The sequence below is a fragment of the Sorex araneus genome, chromosome 1 (genome assembly GCF_027595985.1).
Source record: "Sorex araneus isolate mSorAra2 chromosome 1, mSorAra2.pri, whole genome shotgun sequence".
Classification (NCBI taxonomy): Eukaryota; Metazoa; Chordata; class Mammalia; order Eulipotyphla; family Soricidae; genus Sorex; species Sorex araneus.
Genome location: NC_073302.1, coordinates 339204207 through 339223381, shown reverse-complemented (window position 1 = coordinate 339223381; position 19175 = coordinate 339204207).

Sequence of the window (19175 nt, the reverse complement as noted above, 5' to 3'; positions counted from 1 at the left end):
ATGTTTATTTTGTAGGTCTTGAAATCTAATGTGTAAATAGAGAAGTGTATAACACATGAGAAGATTTTTATTTTATTTTTTTTTTATTTTTTTTTTTTTTTTTTGCTTTTTGGGTCACACCCGGCGATGCACAGGGCTCACTCCTGGCTCATGCACTCAGGAATCAGCCCTGGCGGTGCTCAGGGGACCATATGGGATGCTGGGATTCGAACCCGGGTCGGCTGCGTGCAAGGCAAACGCCCTACCCGCTGTGCTATCACTCCAGCCCCGAAGATTTTTATTTTTAATCAAACTTTATATAGGATAACTATAATAAAGGAAGAATATAAAGGAAAAATGCCAAGTCTAATTAATTTCACCACCCAAGCCAAGAAGTGGATGGGGGGCCAGAGAGAGAGACTTGCCTTGCAGATTGATAACCTGGGTTCAATCCCTGGCAGCCCAACTGGTCCCCAGAGCACTGCCATCAGTAATTCCTAAGCAGAGAGTCAGGCACAGCCCCTGAGCACCACTGGGTGTGGCCCCAAAACCGAAACAAAAACATAAGAACAAAATAGAAGTGGGTGGATCAAGAGAGGTAGAGCAGAACATAAGGCACTTCCTGGCCTCGAGTGTGGCTGCAGAGGTTGGAATCCTTGGGACCAAGTAAGATCCCCTGAGTACTGCCAGGAGTCCCTCCCGCACACAGCTAGGAATAGCCTCCGAGTACTGTAGGCAGGGCCCAACCCCCCACTCCAGTGCCCCCCCCCACCTACCCAAAACAGAAAGGAAACCACAATGGCACTTGCAGAAAGCACCCTCAGGTCCCTCCCCATGGCCTCTTTTCCCAAGATAACCACTGTCCCAGCCCCATCCCCAAACTCCACTTGTGCTGTTGTGAACTTTATCAAGTGAGGTACACCTTCATGAGGTATTTATTCTGGGCCTGGGTCCTTTCACTGGGCGATATGTTCAAAAGATCCCAGTGGAATGCAGATAGCAATATTTGGCTCATTTTATTGTATTCAAGGGCATAGGGCATAGTAGTTTTCATTCTCCAACTGATTGACAATTAGTTTATCTCTTGTTGAGGGCTTGTTGTGGGCAGGATGATGTACCCTCAAAAGGTGTAGGTGCAGGTAATCCCGGAGTGCAGCTTTGTTTAGATTTAAAAGAAAAAAAATCTTCACAGATGTAACTAAGTGAAAAACATTGAGACAAGGAGGTCATCCAGATAATTCACGTGAGTCCTGTGTCCAGTGGCAAATGTCCTTAAAGGAATGAGATAGGAAGGGCTGGAGTGATAGTACAGTGGACAGGGCGTTTGCCTTGTACAGAACTTACCCGGGGACCCTGTATGTTCCCTCAAGCACCGCCAGGAGTGATCTCTGAGAGCAGAGCAAGCAACAACTCCTGAGCATTGCTGGGTGTGGCTCCCCCCACCCCACCCACCAAAAAATGAGGTAGGGACTGGAGAGATAGTACAGTGGTAGAGAGCTGCCTTGCAGAGAGATGACCTGGGTTCTAACCATCCATCCCACATGGTCCCTTGAGCACCACCAAGAGCAGTTCCTGAGTGCAGAATCAGGAGTAACCCCTGAGCATTGCAAGGTGTGATCCAAATCCTCTCCTCCTCCGAAGAGAGAATGGGCAGAAGGCCTCAGGGCTGATCATGTGCTCTGCCTACAGAGGCTGGGGTTCAACCCCTGGCACCACATGAGCAGCTGCACCCCCTCTTGCACCACACAGACAGGAGTGATCCCCGAGCACCACCACGAGGGACTTACCAGACGTAAGAACTAACAAATAGAATAAGGCAGAAAAACAGTTTTAACAAATCATTATTTTAAGTTTTTACTTAAAAATTTGTTATTAAAAGTTTAGTTAGGGGGCTGGAGCAATAGCACAGCGGGGAGGGCGTTTGTCTTGCATATGGCTGACCCGGGTTTGATTCTCAGCATCCCATATGGTTCCCTGAGCACCGCCAGGAGTAATACCTGAGTGCAGAGCCTAGAGTGACCCCTGTGCATTTCCAGGTGTGATCCAAAAAGCAAAATAAATAAATAAATAAATAAATAAAACAAAATAAAAATTTTGTTAGCCATGGCCTAGAGAGAGAGCACAGTGGGTAGGGCGCTTGCCTTGCGCACAGCAAACCTGGTTTCGACCTCAGCATCCAAGATGGCCCTCTGAGCACCATCAAGAATGATCCCTGGGTGCAGAGCCAGGAGTAAGCCCTGAGCGCCACTGGGTGTGGCCCAGAAACAAACAAAAGGTTTAACTAGCCAGGAATGTCGCTCAGTGGTAGAGGCACATCCTGCATATGGAGGCCCTAACTATAACCCCACCTACTTCCAGACACAATCCTCAACCCCACCACCAAAGCAGTAGAGATAAAGTTTAAAATAAAGACTTGAACGGATGGAGCCATAGCACAGTGGGTAGGGTGTTTGCCTTGCACGCGGCCCACCCGGATTTGATCCCTGGCATCCCATATGGGTCCCCCGATCACCATCAGGAGTGATTCCTGAGTCATGAGTAACCCCTGAGCATCGCAAGATGTGACCCAAAAACCTAAAAATAAATAATAAAAAATAAAAATAAAATAAAGACTTGGGGCCAGAGAGAAAATATAGGGGCTAAAACATTTTCTCTGGCTATGGTAGACCCCATAGTTCATGGTCCCCCAAGTGACCCCAAACACCATTTGGTGTGACCTTCCCCACAGATAAATAAAGACTAAAGGACTGAGGAGTTAGTACTGGCCTTGGATGAAACCTGTTTGTTCCCAGGCACCACCAAGAGTGATTCCCGAGCTCTGAGAAGCCCAGCATACCCACCAAAATAAAATTAAAACAAAAATAAATTAAAACATCATATAAAAATTATTTTTAGTTTGGTTTGGTGTTTTTTGGGAGGAGGGGTAGGGTAGGGAGGGACGCCTCCAGCAATGCTCAGGGGTTACTTCTGGCTCTGCATTACTCCTGGCATTGCACATGGGGACCACATAGGATGTCAGGGATTGAACCTAGGTCGTCCGTGTGCAAGGCAAGCATCCTACTTACTGTGCTATCTCTCTGGCCCTAGTAATTTTATTTTTTTAGAAATGAGGCAGAGGGAAATTGTACAGACAGAAGGGAGAAGGCTGTGAGAAGGAGAAAGCAGAGACTGAAATTATGCTCGACAAACCAAGAAATGCCTACAGTCACCAGAAGCCGGATGTCAAAGACAGAATCCCAACTAGAGATGAATCCATAATGATGTCTTGGTTTCAGACCTCAGGGTTCCAGAAAATAAATTACTTTTCTTTTTAAGCTGCCAAGTTAGTGGCAGTTTTTTAGAGCAGTCACAGCTAATACAGGGCTATTATAGACAAATGTTTTATAAATTAATGTGCTAAACATACTGTATGTCCTTGGTACAAATAATAAACAGACACATAAGAATGAAATTGCTGGATCCCAGGGCAGGTATATGTTTAACACTAACAGATAATGCCAAACCAATTGATACTCCCACCAATCAATGTCTAAGAGATCCGGTTTCTCCACTTCTTTGTCAACCTTGGTATTATAAGTCTTCCGTATTTTGCCCTTCTGAATGATATATAATTGTGTTAATTTGTATTTCCCTGATGACTATTGAAGTTAAGTGCATGTTTATTGACCATTTGGATAAGGTCTGATGTGTTATGCTAATTTATATCTTCTGTCTAGTTTTCTTTTTAGTTCTCTGGGTTTATTTTTTAATTTGTTGATTTATAGAAAATAGACATATAATTATACCCTTGTCCAAAAGTGTAATGCAAATGTCTTCTCTCATTTGTAGTTTACATTTTTAATGTTCACGTTGTTTGGGCAGAGAAAATAAGTCATTCATTTTTTTCCAAATCAGTTTTTTAGTGAGGTATAGTCGACAATAATACCAATCTTATTGTTATTTACACCAATGCTGTATCATACCGACCACCAGAGTATCACGATCCTTCACTTTACCCCAGGGCCCTTCCCTTCCCTTGTCTGCCTCCTCTGCGCTGCTCTGACCTCACCTTGGGGCTAGTTTCCATTACAGATTGTCTGAACCCCTGTTTCCTTTTCTTATACTCCACATATGAGCAAGATTGTCTAGTTTTGTCTTTTTCTTTCTGACTCAGTTCACAGAACATGACACCCCCAGTTCTGTCCAAGTTGCACAAACAGCAAGATTTCATCTTTTCTCACAGCCTATGGTATCGGGTATATATCACTATTTCTTTATCTACTCATCTATTGCAAAGTGTTTTTTTAATTGAATCACCATGAGATACAGTTACAAAACTTTCATGTTTGAGTTTCAGTCATACAGTGATCAAACACCCATCCCTCCACCAGTGCACATTTTCCACCACCAATGTTCCCAGTATCCCCACCACCCATACCAACCCTCCCCCTGACTCTAAGGCAGACAATTTCTCTGATACTCTCTCTCTACTTTTGGATATTATGGCTATAATACAGATACTGAGAGGCCATCACATTTGGTCCTTTATCTACTTTCAGCACATATCTCCCATCTCAAACAATCCCTCCAACCATCATTGACTTAGTGATCCTTTCTCTATTCCAGCTGCCTTCTCCCCTGTTCATGAGGCAGGCTTCCAACCATGGAGCCATATTCCTGGCCCTTGTGTCTACTGTCCTTGGGTGTCAGTCTCATGTTATTTTATATTCCACAAATGAGTGCAGTCATTCTATGTGTGTCCCTCTCATTCTGACTCATTTTACTTAGCATGATACTCATGAGAGTCTCTTGCCTGTACACATGGCTGTCTTCCCCGGGGCCCCTCAGAGGGGATGGGCTCCAGCTTCCCTCCCCACCCCAAGCAGAGCTCCTGGCAGCCGAAGACCACTGGAACCTAGATACAGCCATGCTCAAGGCCCCTCTCCACATGTTTGGACAGGCCTCATGCATGAAGGTACCGGTAGAGGAACCCAGGTGTGTGTAATCCCATCAACGGCCAATATCCAGAGACTTAAAAGCAATCTCCCAGAAGCGCGTAGCCGCAAAGCAGCCACGCAATATCTTATAGCCTACTTCTCCCTCTGGGAGAAACTGGCAAGCTTCTGAGAGTTTCCTGCCCACATGGGACAGCCTTGCAAGCTTCCCATGTTGTATTCATATGCTAAATCCAGTAACAAGCTGGATCTCATTCCCCTGACCCTGAAAGAGCCTCCAGTGCGACATCCTTGGGAGGGCCGAGTTGAGAGACACTTCTAAGGATGAATTGAGAGGTTACTGAGCCCGCTCAAGAAATCGACAATTAACGGGATTTCGTGATCGTGATCGTGATACTCTCCATGACCATCCACTTATAAACAAATTTCATGACTTCATCTCTCCTAACAGCTGCATAGTACTCCATTGTGTAGATGTACCAAAGTTTCTTTAACCAGTCATCCTGTGCTAGGGCACCTGGGTTGTTTCCAGATCCTGGCTATTGTGAGAGCCAAGCTTTTAACTCTAATAAAGCTTGCATTATCAGTCCTTTCTTTTATAGTTACAGTTTTTGTGTCCTGCTTGAAAAAACCTTTGCTGCTTCTATAATGAATATATTCTTCCTTTAATCCTCTAGAAGCTCTTTTCTGTTTGGGGGCCACACCTGGCTGTGCTCAGGGATCACTCTTGTGGGGACTCAAGGGACCCTCTGTGGTGGCTGGGGTCTAACCCAAGTGGCCCAAGTGCAAGGCAAGTGCCCTACCTGAATTATAGCTCCGGTTCCTAGCTTTATTGATTTCCGTTTACATTTACATTTGCATTCCATCCAAAATTAATTTCTATAATTAATTTTATGTATTGTTCAAAGATAATTTTCTTTAAAAACAATAAAACCCATGGTTCTTATACTGATATAAAAATCATCATCATCATCATCATCATCATTATCATCATCATCATTATCATCATCATCATCCCATTGATCGTCGAATTTCTCTAGCAGTCTCAGTAACGTCCTATCCCTGAGATTTTAGCAGCCTCTCTTTATTTGTCCTTCCCAACGTTGCCTCATTGGAGGCTCTTTTAGGTTCAGGAGAATGAGACCCAGCTTGCTACTGGTTTTGGCATATTAATACACCATGGGGACCTTGTGAGGCTCTCCCATGTGGGCAGGAAACTCCCAGTAGTTTGCCAAGTTATCCCAGAGGGAGAAGTAGGCTATATGATATAAGATATAAAAATAAACACTTGTTAAAATGATTAACTAACTTTTTGTTTGTTTGGGGGCACGCCCAGAAGTGCTCAGGTCTTATTCCTGGTTCTGTACTCAGGGATCATTCCTGATGGGTTTGGGGAACCATATGGGGTATCAGGGATTGAACCCAAGCCTACCCCAAATAAGGCAAGCACCTTACCCTGTTGTACCATCTCTCTAGCCCCCTGATTTATCTAACTTAAAAAATTTTTTTGTTTGTTTTATTTATTTAGATGTGGAGGGCACAACATATTGTGTTCAGGGCTTACTCCTGGCCTGCACTCAGGGATCACCCTGGCGGTGCCTGGGCCACATGCTGTGCGAGGGATGAGGCCTGTGTCGGCCACACGCAGGCCAGCCCCAACCTTACTCACTATACTGTCCTTCTGAGCCCTTAACTTCTTAGGCGGAAAACTGCAGTTTTTGTCCAGAGGTGAAACTAGTCAGGGGTGTAATTCAGCAGGAGAGAACTTGCCTTGCATGAGTGAGGCCTGGGTTCAGACCCCTCCACTGCAGACCAAATAAGTGTTAAAGGTGAGCTCAGAGGACTCGGGGATACGGCTCAATGGTGTAGCAACCGCCAAACAGGATAGAGGCCTCCAGCTTGGCCTCTCACATTGTGCATGGGGGGAGACCACGCGCCTGACCACTTGGGAGAGTGAGGTGCTCCCTGACAAGCACCAGAACCAAAGCAGGCCTGCACCCAGAAAGCTACCCCGTCATGCCAACAACCCCAGAGGGAAGGGAGGGGTGGTGGGTAGAGAGCAGCTAGACTGAAGTTGAGACAAAACTGTTTTTTTCATGGCTGGCATCTACTAGGCAGAGTTTATTTTCATATTTTTTCATGCTATCAGTTATCTAAAAGGCACAGTTATAAAATTTCAGTCATAAATTTCATCAGATAACTCAGGCATGCAACAGAAAATGTGGGTGTTTTTTTTTTTTATTGTAGCACAAAAATTTCCCTATCATTTCCATATGAGACAGAGGTCAAGAATCTTTTTTCTTGCTGCTGAGCTGACTATGTGCTTTGCCCATGGAGACCTGGGTTCAGCACTACTTGTTCCCTGAATACTCTGGGCACAGACAAGGAGGAACTTTCAAGCACTACTGAGTATGGTCCCCTCAGAAAACACAACAAAAACTATTTTCTTGTTTTTATATGTATATCTCATAGATCCAGTGACATTTGTTGAAAAAACTCAATTTTCCTTACCATCTCTACAGTCCTGTCATTATAGATTTATTTCTGGACATATTCTGCAACTGGAGCGATAGCACAGCGGGTAGGGCATTTGCCTTGCAAGCGGCCCAACCCAGGCTCAATTCCTCTGTCCCTCTCGGAGAGCCCAGCAAGCTACTGAGAGTATCCCACCCACACGGCAGAGCCTGGCAAGCTACCCGTGGCATATTCAATATGCCAAAAACAGTAACAACAAGTCTCACAATGGAGATGTTACTGGTGCCCGCTGGAGCAAGTCAATGAACAATGGGATGACAGTGCTACAGTGCACCATGTATGTTTGAGCTAAGTGTCACTGTCTCAGTTATCATGGCTTTATGGCACATCTTGACAACTAGTGAAAGCCTTCAACCTGACCTTCCTCCAATCTATACTTATTCTCTCTCTTTTTTTTTAATGTAGGAGTACTAGCTATCTATTCAGCCATTGGTTAAGCTGATTGAATGGGGCGTGAACTCCACATTACTTTTTTCTTATTCAGAATATTAATTTTATTTTATTATTATTTTTAAAAACCACCATGAGATACAGTTACAAAACTTTCCTGTTTGATTTTCAGTCATACAATGATTGATCACCCAACCCTCCACCAGTGCACACCACCAATGTCCCTAGTATCCCCCCTCCCACCCCTCCCCTGCCTCTATGGCAGACAATCTCCCCATACTCTCTTTTGTATTGCTTGCTATGAATAGCATAAGATGTTGCATGGCTGCAAGAGTGGCCTCGTGCTCCTGGAATTCTAAAATTTTAGATAATTAGTGTCTAGAGAAATCTCTGCAGCAAGCTGCTGGGTTCGGAGATTCGTTTGTGTGTCTCTGGATCATGGCTGTTAAAGAGCCTAAGTAGCAGCTGGAAGCAGTTTGTGGGCGTGACCTGCAGGGTCCCACGGGAAGGGGAGATGAGAGGGACCGGCCCATCCTCTATCCTTTGAGGCCTGGAGTTTGTCATCACTGAACCCGCATACCTGCACTTCTCACTGGGTTCTGGAAGTTGGTGGCCACCGGGGTTTTTAGGGAGCAGGTGGAGGGATGACGCCTGCCCCCATCTGAGGCACCCAGTGAAGTCGGCCTGGCTTAAAGTCCAGAGGCATCTCTGCAGCAAGCTGCGTGGCTCAGAGATTCTTTTGTGTGTCTCTGGATCATGGCCCTTGTTTCCATCTTTTCCAGAGAAATAAACTACTGGCATACACCCTGCAGGTCGCACCTACTCACCCACAGTGCACACGCCACCGGCCCTAACTGCAGCTTTTGATCTCTTTCGAGATTTACGGGTCTCTGAAATAGGGCCAATAAATGAGCTTGTATAACTGAGCTGGAGGTGGTTTGTGGGTGTGGCTCCCACATACCTAACTTTTGGCTGTTTAATTCTTGGTAAACTTGGCCCCAAGTTGTTGGGGTCTGGCCAAAGGCACAGCAGCAGTTTGGGGGCATCAGTCTGAAGGCACCATCAGGCTGCTGATGCACTCGCCCCGCAGGTGCAGGGTGACCTGCTGGTGGCACTATACCCACTTTTTCTGTCTATTCCTGACCCTTCACTTTATCATATACATTTTAGACTAACTTGTCAGTTTCTCAAAAAAAAAAAAAAAAATCTGAGATACATTGATTGGGGACATTGGTCTTCTCTGCTATGGTGAACCCCTGAAACTGTGAACAAGGTGTGTTCATTTTTAAATTTAATTTCCTCAATTTGCTTTCTGTGTAGACCTTTTTAAATCTTTTTTGGGGACCACACCAGGTGGTGCTCATGAGTTACTCCCAATTCTGTGCTCAAGGTTCATTCCCAAAGTTATTCAGGGGGTTGATGCAATGTTAAGAATCAAACCCGGGCCTGCTGCATGCAAAGCCAGTGCTCATCCTGTGAGCTTTCTCAGGAACCTCAAGGCTAGCCTTGTACTCTTTTTCTGGTTAGATTTATTCTGGGTATTTGATGGTTTAGTACTAAAGTAATAATGTTACTTTATCTTTTCATAGCCACTCTTAATTTGTAAAGCATATCTAATCTTTATGAAGTTAGTCCCAAAGACCAGAGTCATTCTTCTCTCTCTCTCTCTGTCTCTCTGTCTCAATCTCTCTGTGTCTCTGTGTCTGTCTCTCTCCACCTCCCCTTTTCCCTGCCCTTCACACACAACTACTGGACTTTTTCAAGTCTACAGGGAATAAGAAAAAATAGCTCTCTTGGAAACAGATATTACCTTTCAAAAATGGACTCAATTTTATATATATTATATTTGGGGCGGGGGCAGTCCTCGGGATTGAACCCAGGGCCTCAGACACACAGATAAGTGCTCTACCACTGAGATACATCTCCAGATCACTATTACATTTTAACCTAAAGGTCTTATTCACCTCTGTTAATTCTAAGTTTTTAAATCTCAATCATTAATTGGCTTGTTAAGATATAATTTAGTCATTCAGAATTCACCAGAAATAATATAAAGTTCACCATTTTAAAGAGCACAGCTAAGACTTTTAGTATCTTCACTATGCCATACAACCATCACCACTTTTTAATTCCAGAACATTCTCGTCACCTGATAAAATAAATCTCTTTTTTTTTTTTTTTTTTTTTTTTGCTTTTTGGGTCACACCCGGTGATGCACAGGGATTACTCCTGGCTCTGCACTCAGGAATTACTCCTGGTGGTGGTTGGGGGAATTTATGGGATGCTGCTTGAATCTAACCCAGGTTGGCCGGGTGCAAGGCAAACACCCTACCCGCTGGCTGTGCCATTGCTTCAGCCCAAGAAATCTCATTCTTTTGAGTCCGGACCCCCTCTGCTGCCCACAGGCATCCTGCCTCCAGGGCTCTGCCTGGCTGACACTTCCTGTAAGTGGCGTCCTAACGTCCTAACGTCCTAATGCAGCCTTTGTGCTTGGTTCCTCCCCTGAGTTGGTGTGTCTGGGTGCATCCAGGTTGTACAGGTAGTAACCCTTGGTTTGTTTCACGGGCAGTTCTCAGTTTTTATCTATGAAAGGAGTGAGGATTGATTCATAGGAAATGTGGAATAAAAAAGTAGAAAAGTTTCTTTCAAATTCCTAGTGTGCTGTTTTGAAAAAAATATACCAACTTTCGAGTACCATTCCACTGTGTTTGCTGTGCACTTTTTTGAATACAGTGATTAGCTTACTGAGACCAATGGATAGGCTCTTTTCCGATATTTTCTCAGTTTTTACATACCATATACCTAATTTCCAGTGGTTATTTGGTTGGATTATGCAAATGACCCTCATTTTTTAAAACTTGCAATTGGGTGTAATATTATAAATAACACATGAAAATTGTACATAAAACATTGCCATACTTAGATTTTATTTAACATTTTATAAATTTTTAATAAGAATGCATTCTAGGAAATGGGTCCAAAGCTATGAACTTTGTTATTAGCTTGCTGCTGTCTGGGGAGCAAACATAAGCCTCCAACTTCACCAAGGAGCCTCATCCCCGGCCCCCTTGGGAACCGAATCCTCTGGGAATGATTCGGGGCCCACACCTGCCTGTGCCAGGCATTAGTCAGAGCCTGGTGGTCGGGGGCCATGCAGTGACAGGGACTGAACCCAGAGCTCTGCATGTAGAGTCTGCCTTCAGTCCTTTGAGCTTCCCCCATGGCCCCCACTGTGAACACCCTGAAAAATCACTCTAATTCAAGGCAAGTTCATGACAAAACGTGTTGGAAAGTTATTTCACCCAGCGTCACCAATATGGAGCATTATACCTCTGTAATTTCTGTTCCTTAGATAGATTTAAGTGGTAATCTTTGCGGGGCTGGAGTGATAGCACAGCGGGTAGAGCATTTGCGTTGCACGCAGCTGACCCAGGTTTGATTCCCAGATCCCATATGGTCCCCTGAGCACCGCCAGGGGTAATTCCTAAGTGCAGAGCCAGGACTAATCCCTGTGTATCCCCGGGTGTGACCCAAAAAGCAAAAAAAAAAAAAAAAAAAAAAGAAAGGTGATCTTTGCATTTGTAGTCTGGGAGATAGTTGCATATGTTTGCATTCTTACAAACTTGAATACTTTCTCAAGTGTCAATCAATCATTTCATTTTATTTTTGACAGATATGAATGGCCTTTTCTCATCCTGTGCTCATGTTCCCTGTTGTGGTCTTAATACTTTATCACTAATTCATAAATGACTTCTGTAGATAGCGACCTTCTGACCAGGCAGGTAGCTCAAAAATTAGTTTTTTCTTCTCCAGAGCAGCCTGTGTTCTCTGTTGACCATCTCTCTCTCTCTCCCCTCACATTTCTCTAAATTTCTTTCAATAGTAACTGACTCATTTTGCTAGAAAAAAGTAAAGAACTGGTGTGCTTGCTTTGCATGCAGACAACCCAAATTCAATCCCTCCTGGCGCCCTTTCCCTGAGTCCTCTCATTACCCCTGGGAGCTGCCCTCACTCAAGGCTGCAAGAGAAGTCTCTGAACACTGCCTGGTATAAGCAAAATAATTAATAAAATAAATCATAGGCAAACCTTTTTTTTTTTTAATTTTGCTTTCTGGGTCACACCTGGCGATGCTCAGGAGTTACTCCTGGATCTGCACTCTGGAATTACACCTGGTAGTGTTTGGGGGACCATATGAGATGCTGGGAATCGAACCCGGGTTGGTGGTCTGCAAGGCACAAGACCTACTCACTGTTCTATCGCTCCAGCCCCAAAGGCAAACTTCTCTGTGGATTCTGATCATCAGTTTTCCTCTAATCTGTTTGCTTGCCGCTTTGCTTTTTCATTTCCTTTCTTTTTCTGTGGTCCACACCCAGCTGTGTTCAGGGCTGACTCCTGGCTGTGTACTCAGGGGTCACTCCTGGCCAGCTCAGGGGACCAGAGGGGTGCCAGGAATCAAACCTGAGTCAACCATGTGCAAGGCAATCACTTTACCTTGCACATGGTTACCATTGTTCTATCTCTTCAGCCCCAGTTTTTCATTGTTATACAGCCAAAAATATTATTTTTTTGGGAAACAGGCCAACATTTTCCACTGTTCTTTAGCAGAGAAAGTCTACTCCCTCTATCACATGTTTGCTGATATTTTCACCATAGCCACATTTGACTCAAATTTTTATTATTCATATTTATCTTTCTGAATTTTTTATTAATATAATATAAAGCTAAATTTTACTTCCGACAAAGTGGTCATGGAAAAGTAAAACAAAGTGCCAATGAAATATTAAAACACATTTTTTGTTGTTGTTGATCTTGCTAGCACTGGCAGAGCCTCCCCGGGGTGTGGGGAGTCCCCTGGAAGACTGCTTGTACCCAGTCATTGAGAGGACAACATGCTCCGGTGCTGAGCCCAAGAAGGGCCTGGCCGAGTCTTTCTTCACCTCGGTGCTCCCGGACCCGGAGAGCTCAGCATCTCCCAGATGCCAGGGAGACTCCGGAGGTATCCAAGAGGACTTGTCCTTTCTTGGCAAAGATGGACCTGGTGCTGATGCTGGAGCAGGCCTGGTCCAGGCCAGAGTGGGAGCTGAGGGCAGGGATGGGGGCTCCTGCCGGGTGGGGAGGAACTTGGGAGGAAACAGAGGCCAAGCTCCAGTGCCCAGATCTGGCATCATAACTGACTGTGTCCAGAGGGGTCCGGCTCCAGTCTGCGTCTTCCCGTGGTGACCCATCTTCAGCAAAGTTTCTGGAGGAAGAAACTTTTCAGCTCCAGGGAAAATTCAGCAGTAGCTCTAGGAAAGATGCTCCAGGCCTCCTCACAAGCCTCCTTCAGCTGACCTGGAGCCCAGCGTGACCACTGGGGGGACCAGGCCAGTCCTCACAGTTACGCCAGAGAGCAGAGACCAACACCCAAGCCCCCTGAGCTCCTCCAACCGGAGCAGCTGGGAAGGACCTCGCAGGGACTTCCCCAGAGAGAGAAGCTGAACCCCCTGCAGAAGCAACCTTTGACTGCGTGGAGGGTCCTAGGCCACCTGAGGGTACCAACAGGAAATGAAGCAAAGGCACAGGCCGACTCTCAGGAGGGGCTGTTCGGGCTGCACCCAGCTGTGCTCGCTCCTGGGGGTGAACCGGGGTCATTCACATACAAGGCGCATGCCTCACTGCCTGTACTATCTCTCCGTTCACTCACTTGCAAATCTCATCATTTTTAATTTCTTCTAAAGGAATGGTTTCTGATGGTTGCCCTGTCTCACGCCGGCTCTTGTCCCTACTCTCATGTGGACTGCTGCAAACTCTGCCGAAGCTTTGGCAACAGCCCTCAGGGTCAGCGCTGCTGTGGACAGCCCCTTAGTGGCCAGTGTAGGAGCCAGTTAGACCCCAACTTTGCCCCAGAAACCCATCACTTTGAATGGGAGCCCAAGCAGTAATGGGCACCAGATTCTCCTGCGCCGGGCCGCTGGGAGTGAGAGCAGAGAGAGCAGGACAGGACGCAGAGCTCGGGCCCCTCTGCCTGCCTCGGGAGCAGCTTACATGGGCAGGCTCCTGCTGACAGTGCTCATCCATGATTGAGTGCTCGTCCTGAGAGCAACAGGCCTCCAGTGGCTGAGCAAAAGCAGCAGGGTCCACGGCATTGCTGTCCAGTGACCCCTGGGCTGTGGAGACAGAGAAGATGCATCATTGCCACTGTCCCCGGCCTGCACTGTGAGAGCTGGTGGCCGGAGCAGCAGCCACAGCAAGGCTGAGCAGGACAGCGCTGTCCCCCGGGCACAGCTGGTGGCAGATGTGGTCTCCTGCTTCCCGGGGACCTGTTGCTTTGGCTGCTTCAAAGTCTGGGACAACTAAGGAATTAGGTTCGTTCTGTGGCTCTGGGGTGGCCAAAACCCAGCGGCTGGAGCTGTCCCTCTGATTACCAGACAGCCCTGCAGCTCAGCAATCTAGCGGAGGGAGGGACACGCTCCTGACAGTGGCCCATGGTCAGGGGAACGTGGACAGTGACACAGACAGAGGAGCGGCCGGCGGAGGATCCTGCAGGCTGGCGGCCGGCGGTGCTCGGACACCTGGTGTGGCAGCTGCTGTCTGTGCGGGGTGGGGCACCAGGTGCCCAGGGCTGGCCGCACTCAGATCTCAGCGCCGCTTCAGGGCCGCTAAAGCTGCCAAGGGGCCCGCAATCCACTGGGGCAGTAGTCGGAGGGGGGAGCTGATTTCTGGCTTTTCAAGCTCTTTGAGTTGACATAGATGGTCGTCCCTAAAGTGCTCTGGCCACGGCCCCTGTGACGTCATCTCTAGGTGCTGTCCTTGCTCTCAGCTATGGACACAGAGGCTGACCCCGGGCAGGGAGAGCACCTCAGGCCCTCCCTCCTGCAGCCTCCAGGGGCTTGCCCTGGTTTGGTACCTGCTGCCGCAAGAGACATAAAACAGCAAAGCTAAAGGGGTGGAGGGATAGTCCTGCAGGTAAGGCACTCGCCCTGCACACAGCAAGCTGACCCGAGCCAATCCCCGGCCCCCTGTCTGACCCCCAAAAATCATCAGAGGTGACCGTGGGCGCAGCCTGCAGTGATGCCTGAGCACTGCTGGGTGTAGTCTAAGAACCAAAAGAGAAGGGCTAAAAAGGAATGAAAATCAGGAGGAAAACAAGAATAACATCCTGCAGAACCAAGAAAGAGCAGAGCTGAGACCCGCCGAGCAAAACTCCAGCCTGAGCATAAGCAGGACCCGGGTGAGGCTCGGGAGCGGGCGAGGGGACCGCGGGCTTCCCCCAGCTGCTTCAGCAGAAACGGAGCTTTGGGGCCCGAGCCACAGTACAGCAGGCAGTGCCAGCCTGCGCTTAATCCCTGGCATCGCAGATGGTCCCCTGAGCACCACCATGTTGTCTAAGATAAAAATAATAATAATAATAATAATAAACATAATAAACCAGGGGCCGGAGCGATAGCACAGCGGGTAGGGCGTTTGCCTTGCATGCGGCCGACCCGGGTTCGATCCCCGGCATCCCATATGGTCCCCCAAGCACCGCCAGGAGTAGTTCCTGAGTGCAAAGCCAGGAGTAACCCCTGAGCATTTCTGGGTGTGACCCAAAAAGCAAAAAATAATAATAATAATAATAAACCAGCAGACACCCCCACCCCCAGGAACCCAGGGCAAGCCCAAAGGAATTACAGCATAAAATTCTACGATTGGGGCCGGAGCCATAGCACATCGGGTAGGGCATTTGCCTTGCTCGTGGCAGACCCGGGTTTGATCTCCGGCATCCCATATGGTCCTCTGAGCGCTACCAGGAACAATTTCTGAGTGCGGGGCCTGGAGTAACTCCTGAGCATCGCAGGGTATGACCCAAAAAGAAAAATAACAGTTCTATGATTCTATGATTAGACTGTGAAGAACCACTACTGCCTTCTCCTGGCTTGGGTAGGTCCCATGCTTCCTAAGAGCAGTTTCATGTTGTTCTTGCACATAGGATGTTCACTAATAGGAACAAAAACTAGGCACGATGCCAAGGTAGATACTCAGAAGGGTTTTGTATGTTTGCGGCTGGCAGTACAGCATTATTGTACTGCCTATGATGAAATCAATATGATCACCTGACTAAAAAAAGGCACAATTTTTGAGAGTCAGAGTGAGAGAAAAGCGGGTAGGACTCTTAAACCTTGCACACTGCACACCTGGATTCAATACCTGGCACCCCATATGGTCCCCCAAGCCCCAGCAGGAGAGATCCCCCAACACAGAGCCAGGAACAAGCCCTGCACACAGCCAGGTATGGCCCCCAAGCCAAAAAAATTTAAAAATTTAAAAATTGTAATTTTTTTTGCCTCTTAAAAAACTTTTTTTTAATTTATTTTTTTATTGAATCACCATGTGGAAAGTTACAAAGCTTTCAGGTTTATCCAATACTCAAACACCCATCCCTTCACCAGTGCACATATTCCACCACCAAGAATCACAGTATACCTCCCCCCCACCCCTCCACCTCCCCGGCCCCCCCATCCTGCCTGTGTAACTGAAAAAAAATTGTAATTTTTTGAATAGCCTGACTTCACTGACTCTATCATTCTTCTTTGACATAACCAATCCCCTGGAGACATGCTCCATTCAAACCGTCTAGAATGTTTGAGTGATTCTGCCCATCTAATTAAGTAAGAATCAATCAACTTAACCACTCTGTCTTCACGCAAGAAAAGAAAATATGGGGATGGAGTGATAGCACAGCAGGTAGAGCATTTGCCTTGCACGCAGCAACCTGGGTCTAAATCCCAGCATCCCACATGGTCCCCTGAGCACCGCCAGGAGTGATTCCTGAATGCAAAGCCAGGAGTAACCCCTGAGCATCGCTGGGTGTGACCCAAAAAGCAAAAAAAAAAAAAAAATTTTTTTTGAGAGAGTCTAGGCAGACTGTTGCTTCATGTCCCTGTCCTTTTTTCGTATTATTTCCTGTCCTTCATTTACATCATTGTTTTTATATCAGTGTTTCTCAACCTTTTCCCAGCTGTGGCCCCTTTCAGCCTCATTTCCTTCCTGTGGCCTGTGTGTTGGCCAGTGGACCCCCTCATCTCGAACCGAGCCTCCCTCCTTACATGTTTTCCATGTGTGGCCTGCTTAGAATATCCTGGGGGGCCCACAAGAGCCGTTACGGCCTGGTTGAGAAATGCTGATGATTTCCAAGGCTCCCATCCCCTTCTCTGGGATGCTAGGCCATAAGGAGGCATTCAGGCACCCCGGGAAGGTCTGGAGAGACTGAAGCAGAAGCAGGCAGGGCGCTTGCCTGTGTGCAACTCACCCAGTTTGATTCCTGGAGCCCTAGGTGGTCTCCCTAGTGTTACCAGGGGTGATCCCTGAGCACAGATCCAAGAGTGAGCCCTAAGCACCATCGGGTGTGGCCCAAAAGCCAAAAGAATGAAATAGAAAGAACCAACTCATAATCATGAGCAGTTTTTTAAAATATATATATATATATATATATATTTTAAACTAGGGGCTTTCCAAGCTGTTCTCAGGAGCCCAGGGCCCTCCCGGGGTGATGGCCCAACACAGGGGCCCACAGTTGCAGTGACGCTTGGGTCCTGGCGTGACTCAGCTGCACACAGGGCACAGGCCAGAACCCTTGAAATGATCGAATCTGTGTATTGGCCAGGGAAGTTCTTTGTCGGGGCCAGGAGACAGCCACAGGGGCTGAGCTCGTACTGTGCCCCGGCTGGACCCGCAGCGCCTCCTGAGCACTGCCACCAGGAGCAGCCTTTGAGCACAGAGCAGGAGGCCCTGGGTGCCCAGCACTGCCAGCTGCCGGGCGTGCCCTGAGCCTCCTGCTTCCAGAGGAGCCTTAATCCAACGCCAGCATGCAAGCTAGATCCTGAAGGTTTATAGGAAATAGAAAAGACTTAAGCTGTGTCAATATTTGGGGTCTTTTTTGTTTTGGCTCTTTGGGTCACACTAGCGATGCTCAGGGGTTACTCCTGGCTCATGCACTCAGGAGTCACTCCTGGCGGTGCTCAGGGGACCATATGGGATGCCGGGGATTGAACCTGGGTTGACCGCGTGCAAGGCAAGCACCCTACCTACTGTACTATCACTCTGGCCCCGATGTGTCAATATATTGAACAGTACTTTCCAAAAACACACATGAGGGAAGGGGTCATTTGTGTTTTTTGTTTTGTTTTGTTTTGCTTTCTTGGGTCACACCCAGCGATGCGCAGGGGTTACTGCTGGCTCTGTACTCAGTAATTACCAGTGCCCAGGGGACCATATGGGATGCTGGGGATCGAACCTGGGTCAGCTGAGTGCAAGGGAAACGCCCTACCCGCTGTGCTATCACTCCAGCCCACCGATTTATGCTTTAATCATCCTTCTTGACTATGTCCTTGACCTCAGAAAGTCAAAAACTTTTTATAACTTGTGAGATGTTTTATGCAGAAAACCACTATCAAGCAAATGCATGAATGAGGTCAGAATGAGAGTTGTGAGACTCTCTTGTTAGCATTCTCCTGTTAGAGGATGGGGTGGTGCCTGGCGTGCCCATGGGGCCGTGACGATGCAGAGCAGACGCCCCCTCCTGCACCGCCTCCCTGGCTCTGCCTGCTGGCAGCTACCGGGATGGTTCCAGTGTGTCTTTTCAGGGTTTCTCTTGCTGGTTTAGTTTTCGTTCCTTCGCCTACTGGTCTGCATGGCCCACACGCAGCAGTCCCTGCCTTGGTGCTCCGGGGCCACTCCAAGAACCAAAGCCGGCCTCTCACGTGTAAACCATGCACTCAGCCCACAAAACTCTCACCAACCCTTTCACCAATTGTTTTGACTCTGGTTTCTGCATCACACACATGTGTCATCAGAACGAATATCCTGAACTTCCCTGACAGTGCTATCTAGAACACGAGTACAAGTTAGGTGGGTGAAGAGGGGGAAAGTGCAAAGGCCCTGTGGAAGGAGGAACCACGTGGTGGGAGGCATTGTTCTAGAGACCTGCTTGACTGGATCTAAGAGGCCGGGGCCTCCCCTAGCCACCAGAGATTATACAGTGGCCCAAGATGAACAACAGCTAAAAAGAATCCTAGGGTTCAGTTTACATTTTCTTTCCTCTGGTTTTGTTTTTTCCTTTTATTTTGGTGGGGTTAAAAGGGGGAACAATCCCACGTATACACAGCTTACTCCTGACTCTGTGCTCAGGGATCAACTTCCGGGGGAACTTGGTGGACCAGATGTGGTTCCAGGGATCCAGCCGGGCGTGTCAGCAGGAGAGTCAGGCACCTGGAGGCCCTGGACTGTCTCTGGCCACATGGATCCAATGTACAGCCAGAAGAACTCCAAGCTGGAAGGTGGAAAACAGAAGTGGGCTGAGCACGGGGAAGAGAGCGTGG